The 10,968-nt window shown below is 38.4% G+C and overlaps 1 pseudogene; it reads left to right on the top strand.

Annotated features, from left to right (window-relative positions):
• The first annotated feature begins 4,142 nt into the window (after positions 1 to 4,142).
• LOC128219459 (cytochrome P450 1A5-like) lies at positions 4,143 to 6,931 on the top strand (annotated as a pseudogene).
• The last annotated feature ends 4,037 nt before the right edge of the window (positions 6,932 to 10,968 follow it).

Here is a 10,968-nt window from a genome sequence, read left to right on the forward strand (position 1 = left end):
TTTTGAATAATACTATGCTTTTATGTGGTCAACTGAGTTGAGATTGAGATTGAGACTTAACTTGAGTATTTTCGTTATATTGGGGCCTGGTAGGCAAATATTTAATAAAGAAAACCTTTAAAGGGATTTAAACGGAGGGATCGGGGCAAGAAGTGTGAAAATAGTTTTACCATAAATGACACCTTTCTGGTTTAAGTACTGAGTTATACTTGGAAATGTACCGGATGTTTACATTCGGTGCAGGTCATAAAGCAGTGCGAAAAGGAAATGTTGACGAAGTCGAACAAGCGATTGGAAGGTGGCGAAGACACATAAGTACTAAGGCGCAGGAGGAAAGGGACGAAGGCGAACAAGCGATGGAAAGACGCCGAAGACACGAAAGTCCGAAGGCGAAGGAGCGAAGTGAAGAAGGCGAACAAGTGATGGAAAGACTCCGAAGACACCAAAGTACGAAGGCAAAGGAGCGAAGGGACGGAGGCGAAAAAGAGCAGTCGTCCCTTCGCGTACTCGCTCATTTGCGTAAGGGCGAAAACACGACGGCCCTAACAGAACACCGTACAAAGACACTTATAAATATGTGACACAAGGAAAAACTGTCATTGTCCTGACACTGGTATACTGGCCTACATAGGCTGTTTTATAAGCAACAATGTGAAATACGATCAATCAAAAATATTGCCGTTTCATTAATTTGCCTTGACCGTGTTTCGTCGGCCTGGGCTCCCATTTATCCTTCAAATGGTACTTAATGTCATATTTGGTCAATTTAAGTACGAATTTTGCGAATTTTCGTTGTATTATACTTCATAATGTTAAAGGTCGTGATAAGAAATACATCTCTGGTCGGTTGTCATTGTCAGCTGCAGCAGCATTATTTTCTGACGCCTGAATACTTGCTTTGATCAACATAAGTTTATTTATATGTAATTTAATGAATTTCAAAACGCATTCTCATGATATTATTTAACACATTGTTTATTTGTTTAATTTTGTCAAAGCTGCTGTGTGTTCACCTCCAACACAGTCCTTGTTTCCGTTAAACTAAGGTTTGCGTCTTTCTATGGTGCAATCGAAGCTAATTGTGCCAGCTCTGTGCTTAAGATATGCACTGGAAGCTTAGGGTGCGCGCCCGATGCTTAAAGTGTGCGCTCGAAGCATAAGTTGCGCGCCATGTGCTAAAGGCTTTCTCCCTGTTCTAAATATGTGTGCGCTGTGTTAAAGGTGTCATTCGAAGCTTACGGGGCGCGCTCTGTGGTAAAGGTGCTCGCTCGAAGTTAAATGTTCGTGCACTGTTGTTAATGGTGTGCACTCGAAGTTGAAGATGCCCTCCCTGTCCTAAAGGTGTGCACTCGAAGCTTAAGGTGCGCGCCCTGTTCTAAAGGTTTGCGCTCTAAGCAAAACGGGCGCGCTCTATGCTAAAAGTGTCCACTCGAAGCTTTAGGAGCGCGCCCGGTGCTAAAGGTGTGCGCTCGAAGCTAAACGTGCGCGCCCTGTGATAAATGTGTGCACTGGAAGATTAAGGTGCCCTCCCTGAGCTTAAAGTGTGTATTCGAAGCTTACTTAAGTTGCGCGCCCTGTGCTTAATGTGTACGCTCGAAGCTTAGTAAACGTGCGCGCCTTATGTTAAAGGTGTGCACTCGAAGCTTAAGGTGTGCGTCCTGTGCTAAAGGCCTGCTCCCTGTTCTAAAGGTGTTCGCCCTGTGCTTAAGGTGTGCACTCGAAGCTTAAGGTGTGCGCCCTGTGCTAAAGGTGTTCATTCGAAGCTTACGGTAAAGATGTGCGCTCGAAGCTTAGGATGCCCGCCATGTGCTTAAGGTGTGCGCTCGTTGCTGAAGGTGCCCGCCCTGTGCTTTAGTTGTGTACTCCAAGCTTAAGGTGTGTGCCCTGTGCAAAAGGTGTGCACTTATCGGCATATGTTTGTTTTGTTTTATTGACATTTCCCAGTGTTTTTATCGGCAATTCCTTTAAGAAAATAACATAATATGTTGGTGTTTTCTTCCTTGAAGGCATGTTTTGATATATGGCGTGACCAGATGCTAAACATTGTTGTGATGTAAAAAAAATCTTAAATAAGCAATTGACCAGGTCTCAATTTCCTTAAATAATGTGTTCATCTGTCCAACGTTTTGTGAAAGTCCTAATGTCCGGACGGAGTAATTGAAAGGTATGTCTGTTTGTTGTGATAATGAGAACGTTCAGTCACAACGTCTGGAGTTCAGTGTTATGCGAACGCATCTCAGCATATTTGTTTTAGTTGGGTCATTTTGTCACTTCATTTCACGCATATAAATATGTTCATTTGACCAGAAGTTTGAAGTAAATTTAGACTTAACACATTCAATTTCAATTACTTTAACGCATTGAGGATGATGTAGGTAATGTTCTACCACATGTTTCAATTGAATTTTGTTAATAGACATTATTTATGCCATATTCAAATATCCAAAATAACCCCTTACTGTTGTTTATGTCGCATTGTATTGAATATTTATTCAAAGGCTGGCCAAATACAACGGAGAAAGTCCCTTTAATCCCCGTCTGCTAACCCTAACATATCCATCATAAGTTCAACAAAGCACTCCTGGTAAGGTTCCATTTAAAAGTAACATAATATCAAGATTAAATATTTTAATGTTTCCACAAAGAACTTTTTTAAAGAGACATTGTTTTATTTAAGAAAAAAAAAACGTATGTACATAGTTGTTTTATTACCTCCCTTTAATAGTATATACTATTACAATAGTAGCGCCATTATGGTGTTATTCAGAAATAAAACTCATGCAAAATAATATAATAGTTAATAAAAAATAAAAATAATAATAAAAAAATATAAATTAAACATGAAAATAATATCGATTTAAAAGGGGCTGTACTCCGTGTGATAAAATAGCGGGGTAAAAAAAGAAAATTGTCGAAAACTGACATAATCTTGGCATCGATGTTTACAATGCATTGCAACTTTCTAACTGAAGTATATAGTTTACAATTTATTTAAGTTTAGCTGTGATTTCGTATTTTTCCATTAAAAAATAATACTGGATCTAACAGTTAGAATTTATTCCTTATGCGTGATTGGCTAGTCGGTGTTATTAAGTGATATTATCGAGGTAGGTGTATAGCTTAATAATGTCACCCAACTAAATAAGCCGTCGTAGCTCAGTGGATACGACGTTGGACTGCAATTTTGGCGACACGGGTTCGAACCCGGTCCCCGAGACATGTTTTTTTTACATTTTGGTACTTCTTTTACAATTATGATATCAAAGCGTAACACATTCTATAAGAAATTGTCCTGAGATTCATTACAGAAAAAAAACAATGTTTGGTGCCAATCTGGTGTACAGTACCTAAAATACACTTCCAGATCTTTCCATCTAAATTATAGATGACTTACCTTTAACTAATGAAGGTCTTTAACCTAAACTCTATGTAAACTTAAATTGGCATTGATTTCAAAATAAATTCAAATTTCATTCGTTGGGTGGACATGAAATGTGTCCAGCAATGAACTTATTCAAACTCGAACAATCTATAGGAGAGTATATGTCCTTCAACGGCATTTTCTGATTTGAAAGACTTGTGTTATTCCTCGGCTATACGCTAAATCATTACATTCAATGATATGTTTAGACAGTATATATATATATATATATATATATGTGTGTGTGTGTGTGTGTGTGTGTGTGTGTGTGTGTGTGTGTGTGTGTGTGTGTGTGTGTGTGTGTGTGTGTGTGTTGTCCGGCAAAGCATGAACATCACATGGATACATTTGTTGGTGTTGCAATTTTCAGTGATCAACACTTTTATATACATATGTATGGAACCTGTGTATTTTGGACTGCCGGCCTTTAAATGTACATGTAAATAAACACGTATTGTATACATACTGACATTGTTAATTGACACTGTGACCATCCACTGCTTAAAAAGGTGATTCAATTTATCCGTCATTGAAGCGTCCAGACACTGGTCACTCAAAGGTCACAGACGAAGTACAGTCATTTTTATGTTTTTATAACATGGTATCATTTTTCATCGAAATTTGAGCTTACATAAGCTTTAACTATATAAAATCGCACAATATAAGCGAGTTATGCCAGTCAAGGCAGGCTCTCGGTGTTGAGGTGCTTAAAAGATTCAGAATGTACACAACGGCGGTGTATCGGTTCATTATGGCAGTATGTGCTGTTAAAGGAAGATCAAAGAATTCTTCATGCAATGCCCTTTGTCCGACCGGCGTGCCAATTCTGGGCAATTTGTAACAGTTGGGACATAAACCGCACCTGACGTTAACGTCATTTCGACAAAAGTACAGCGACGTCTTTCAAATTACAATGGGATCGTATCCTACCGTCGTCCTAAACGGATTGAGAGCAGTTAAGCAAGCATTGGTCAAACAGGCCGAGGACTTCGCCGGACGGCCCGACTTCTACTCGTTCAGATATATCGCCAACGGCAAAAGCATGGGGTTCAGTGACTACGGAGCTAAGTGGAAGCTCCAACGGAAGATCGCACAGAACGCTCTAGCGCTGTGTGCCAACCGGAAGTACAACCCTATCGAGGAGGCGATCGTCGCGGAGGCGCGCCTTCTTGCCTTAAACCTGCAGAAATCCGATAGAGAGCCGGTTGATCCGCACAATGAGATATATCTTTCCGTAGGAAATATTATTTGTGCCCTCTGTTTCGGGGAGCGGTACCGCAGGGACGATCCGGATTTCCAGCAACTTGTCCAAAACAACGACGAGTTTATGGCATTTGTCGGAGCAGTTAGGGCAAATATAATTATTTTTGTTTTGGTTTACTTTTCTCATATGCTACTGTTAGCCTTGCTGTAATTGAAGTAATCTTATACGAGCGTCAGTGGCCACTTTAGCAGCCTTTAAACATATAGTAATTTGTTTTATCATATTATATATAATATATAAGAGATCATTTGTATTTTGCAAGTTTACCTGCGCAAAATACAGCAAGTGTAGTATATATTTAAAACATATCAGAATGTATACAAAACAAATCAGTTAACAATTAAATCGAACCCTTTTACCCGAGCAGGCAACCCAGTGGACCTTATGCCATGGGAGCCGACATTTCACGAAGCGTTCCTTCCGGCAGTTCCTCCGCATCCTTGAGACAATGGACGGCCTCTGCCTGAAGAAGCAGCGGGAGCATCTGGCCACTTACGATCCCGCGCGCGTCAGGGACATCACAGACGCTCTTATAATGGCGACCGAATAGACACCGGAAGTTGACAAGAAGGCTACCGGATTAACTGACGAAGACATCATGACCACGCTACAGGAGCTTATAGGTTTGTCTTAAAGAAACCAATCAACAAAATATTTCTTACCGAAAATCTATACCGCGTGACTCTTAAATGATTTAATTTTCTAGAGCATTTTCAAACGGTAAATGTGTTCTCGTTTTGTCAGAAATGGTCAGTTATTTATCCCTATAACTTTAACCTTTTAGTGTATTACCAGTCCTGGCTGTACACAAGTACTGGTATCCTTCTTCATCCTAATTGAATACCAATCGGTCAATCGATACTTTTCGGCTTGTTTCGGATTGGCCCCTGTGGGTATCATGCCATTCCAGTGTTGTGCGATATGCCAGGCCAAGCTTCGATCATAAAGCTTCAGTCGGGTATAAAATGATGATCACTGAAACCAATCACATTTGAGTTCCGAGTGGGCAAGCGGCGCTGTCCTGGTGAAATCCTGGCCAAAATGGAACTCTTTCTGTTCTTTACAGTGCTTTTTCAGACTTGTAAATTTTCCGTAATTAATGGGGAAATGCCTAAAGTAGACAGCAAATACGGATTAACTTTAAAGCCAATGAATTTCAATGTGTTGGTGTCTAAATGGCTATAATATTCATGCTACTAGGCTGTACATAAATGTCACATCTGTTATAGTAGTGAATTTATGCTGTAGCCAATAACATTTCACATATGCTTATACGAATAAAGAAGATGGATGTGCACTTCTATGCTGTCAACTATATCTGCAATTCATATGTGTTAGCTTTGTTTTCAAATGCATGTTGTCTTTAGAAGGAACCACACTTAATGTCAGATATGCATTGTGTTCTTGTAATGATAGTTTGTACTGAATTGTTTGACATTCTGTTCATCATTGCATGGCACCCTTTTACATTAAAAGATCTTAGTCGTCACTTACAACATCTTAAATCTGTAGATACGTCACAGATGGCACCAAGTTGATTTCTTTCACTTCATTGACTTTGTTTTTTAATTTAAAAAATGTTAAAAGCTATATTCACACCAATATGTGGCAATAAAACGAAATTATGGCATTAATATAATTTCCCTTTGCGACTACGGTCGTTATTGAAACATGCCCCAGCCAAACGACCGATCGACTGTCCGACCGACCGATTAATATTTATACCCCATAAAACACACAAGTGGTGAATGAAGTTTCTTTGGTACAATTTACAAATGGCATTATGAAAATTAAGAACACATCAATGCTTTTTTTCGAACCCATTTTATTGTATAAAAGTTATATACATAGATTGTATACATTACATTCCTAACCATCATCTAGTTAGTATAATATGTCTTATTGCACATGTCTAACTTAATTATATATATTTTTCTTGCTACGCCACACCGCATTTATCAACCAATTTCCAGTTGCATGGGCGCAGGAAAGATTTTTACACAAGTTAGTGTCAAATTGTCGAGCCGCCCTTACATTCATCGTCTGTTTTAACAGGCACCATTTCCAGTTGCTCGGGTGCTGGTGAGGATTTTCTTGTGCACGTGTACACGAGCGCAACTAGGAATCCGAAGCTTCTTAGGCCAATTAAATGGGACTTCAGTGAGAGAGAGAGAGAGAGAGAGAGAGAGAGAGAGAGAGAGAGGACGAGAGGGGACGAGAGGGGGGGAGAGGAAAGGTGCGAATGAAAGAAGGTCAGAAAGGAAGATTTGGGCACCTGATTCCCATATAAAGAAAGCGGATATAAACAAAGTAAGATATTGAGAGGAGAGAAGGGGACACAGACGAAAGGAAGGGATAGAGGGGTGAGGGTAAGGGTAAGAATAGGATCCAAGGCGATAAAGACACTGAGAGGTATGAAGCGTGTGCGAAAGGAAAGCGCGACAATGAGGTTGGGGGAGAGCAAGGTGATTGGGGTCGCGGGGAGGAGAAAATGGGAAGAGAACATAGAGAGAGGATGTGTTTTGTGAGAGACAGCAAACAAGAGAGAGACCCGGGCCCGAAAACTAGCTTCGATAGGTCCCTTTAAAATGCATCAAGGATTTAAAACCCATGTAAATGGTTTGTCATAATATTTGTCGGTTCAGTAGCAGATTATTGTAACACGTTTTAAACACCTTCATGTTATAAGATCTTACATTTAAAGTTATGTTCTCGAACAGTACCTAATACGAATTGGCTAATTCTCATAGTTCAGGGTAGAAAAGTTCAGCCACGTCTTAACATATCGAGTCTATGACGTCCCGCACGATGTTGGGCATTTCCGTTCAACGTTCAATTGTGTGGCTATTAAAGTATTGTGATGATGTATCAACACTTGAATAGAGAAAGTCAGTCGATTTTGACGTTATGTTTACTTGTCTCAGCATGGTGCGCGACGTTTTGTCTGTCCGTACCTGTGTCCGGACTTTGACGTCTAATCCGGCGTTATCCACCACGATGGCGGTCAGTACAGATTCTACCAGCAAGGCAACGAAGTGTTACATCCAAACACGAACCCATCACGTTTGCGGGTAAGAGCACTTGCTATCTGAGCTCTGGTATATAGGATGAAAATAAATATAATTAACAATAACATGTAGTGAGAATTAAGTAGAGCATTGTATGCTCATGCTATCTCTCGTCAAATTCCCATATGCTACAAATAGTCAGACGTGTTTACTTGAAACCAATTGTGTAAGGCTTGATAAATCATCCACATATTATAATCTTGGCTAGTGTGTACATACAAGCAATTTGATTGTCCATGCACAATTTTTGAACAAATATTGACCATTCAAAAATAGTTTGGCTAACTCTAACCAATCCAAAGTCTTAACCAGTTGTATATGAGTTGACTACATAATGACACACTTGTATATTGATTGTTTGTAAACATATATGTTCTTAATTTCGAGTATAAATACTTTACACAAATTGTTTACAGACGAAGCCAGAAATATGATGACATATCAATGGTATATATATATATATTACTCAACAATTAATAAATGAAGATATACATACGCTGCTTTGACCAGAACAATTTTGTAGGTGGATCGAAATAAATCGTAGAGAACGTAGCACACCCAAATGCTCGAAGTTTGTGACATGATCAAAAGAAATATGGCGTTAAGTCCGCAAATGACTGTTGTAACTAGCTGGCATGTTCCCGGGACTGACCAATTAACTGGCAGGAAGCCGACTGCTAACACGGCACATGAGCCTAAAACCATAACAAAATATTATTGCATATACTGTCTCGTAAAAACATACTTTTCATTACATGTTCTGAAAGCTAATTACTTCTAGCCAATGTTATGAACAAAAGGGTGTTTATGTTTCGGATAAATTAGTGTATGTCTACAAAATATTTTAAAATCAAATTAAGTCTAAGCATGAAAATCCCTCTGATGAAAGGTGGTATTGACTTCACTGAATACTATGGGGACAAGCCAAGTAGCCATCACATTAAAACATGGCATTGTTAGAGGAACATGTTAGACAATACATAAAAATCAGTCTATAATTATATAAAATGTGGGCAAAAAATACTAACAAAGCAATAACAATATTGGTAAATATATGAACATTCAGTTGGTCACCTGCGCGCTTATTGAAATGGATTATAGGAGTGGTAGGATTCCTCAACTTATTTCTTATTCTAAACGAACTGTAGTCCACAATAGTAATTGTTGTTGTTTTTTATTATACGATAGGACAGAACCATGCTAGCAATTGTCATAAAATTGCAGAGAAAACCAGCACACACGCACAGTATCATAAATTTAAACAAGGGAATTACTCGAAAATGGCTAGCAGCTTCCACCATTCCACTAGCGCCATTATAGATGTGGTGCTTCCTTGGATTATAGTTCTGGTACGGCGAAAGTATTTCCCACAAGTTCTGAACGTAGTTCGCAACTTGAAATTTTCCACAGGCCGCTAGGGCCCATCATATTGACCAAATTTGAACCGTCTCATTCGAATAGGCTGACTTTGCAACAGCCAAATAGTCTATTCGGAAACATTAAATCTAGAGCATAGTTCAATGTCTCCGCTGTCGTCTATTGTTTTGTCTGTTGATGGAGCTTGTGGATTATTTGTTTTCTCTTCAGTATCGTAAACCAACAACAAGAAAAAAATAACGACCGAAACAAAAACAACAGAAACTACTACTACTACAACAATACTACAACAACTACTACTATTAAAACTATTACTACTACTACTACCTTTACCACTACTACAATATTACTACTACTACTACTACTACTACTACTACTACTACTACTACTACTACTACAACTACTACTACTACTACTACTACTACTACTACTACTACTACTACTACTACTACTAAACTAGTTTTTTTTAATAATTGTCAAACATGTTGTATTGTTTTCAGTATTGTTTTTGCAAAGACACATCACTGCAACAAGTGTTCAGTGAACTAAGTTAAAACAAACATTAACATTTTAATTTATTGTCTAGTCATTTGTCTTGAACAAAATGCCTTTCCTGTAGTTTTTTGAAAATGTATGAATAAATTTCGTAGATTAATAGCATTACCTAACACTACTTCTTTTATCAGTTTAATTAGAAGAAAGTTTGTCTGATCATTTACTATCAATGCCTATATTCACTTTGGATTACATTAAACTGTATCGCTTGTCTATGGATGGAACTCAACACGTGTTCATTATTATACCATCATGGGTCAGATTGGAAGACCAAATTTAACCCAAACGCCGGATATTTGTCATTAAGTGCATAACAGTCAACCAAATGATGTTAATGGCGTTATATTGCAAGAGCGTGTTTTTAATTTGAAGCCCTGACAGCTTGAACATTAAGACGCAACTGAGGGGTCAGTGCATGACAAAAGCTTGAAATCTCACCTTAACCTAAAATTGACAATTTTCTCATCGGTTTTATTTTTACTAGAGTTTTGCTGAATGCATCATTTCAAAATCAGATATAGTTGATTCTTTTTTCAATGATAACTTTGCATAGTACAAGTCTGATTCTAATTTTGATATTTTAGTATTGAAGTAGAACACTAATGGATCACCCGGATAACTCAACATGTAACTTATATTTCTTTTGTACTTGTTGCTGCAATAAAACAGGTCATTGCTCTTGTACTCGGTGGTTTTATAGACTGCCTACAGCGATCGCAAACATACTTTTTAAGGATAGCAAAAATCCGAGCTCGAACCCTTCCCAGCATGGCAAATACTTGTCATCAACGACATGCACTTGTCCTAGATTGTTCGTTAAAACCATGTTTTATGTGGTAAGTCCTTCCAAAAAGTAAAACTTGTAAGCATCTCCCCTTCCCCCAACTGCAGCCAAAGTAATGCTGAATATTGAAAAAGCTCGTTTCCTAATGGAAAAAGTGATACTTTGAAACACTTTCATTATATTGATTTTTTTACTTGATGTCTAGTCTTATTGATTAGACGTATAAATGGAGATAATATGATTTTGAAAACCTTTGTCTAACGCTTCACGGTTTGCCTCTCCCGATCCCACCCTTGGTAAGCAAAAAGTACTAAAAAGTTTTATTATATTTGTAAAAGAGATATGTTTTGCAACTGTCTTGAGCCGCGGTTCATACCTTCAGCTCTGTTGTTTTGAAATTTGATTTACCACTGCTTGTTAGTAAAGTTAACCAAGGAGGGAAAGTGCGCAACCCACAACTGATAAACACCAGCACGGAGCTGTTACTGACTGAAGAAAG

Source organism: Mya arenaria, chromosome 15 (genome assembly GCF_026914265.1).
Source record: "Mya arenaria isolate MELC-2E11 chromosome 15, ASM2691426v1".
Classification (NCBI taxonomy): Eukaryota; Metazoa; Mollusca; class Bivalvia; order Myida; family Myidae; genus Mya; species Mya arenaria.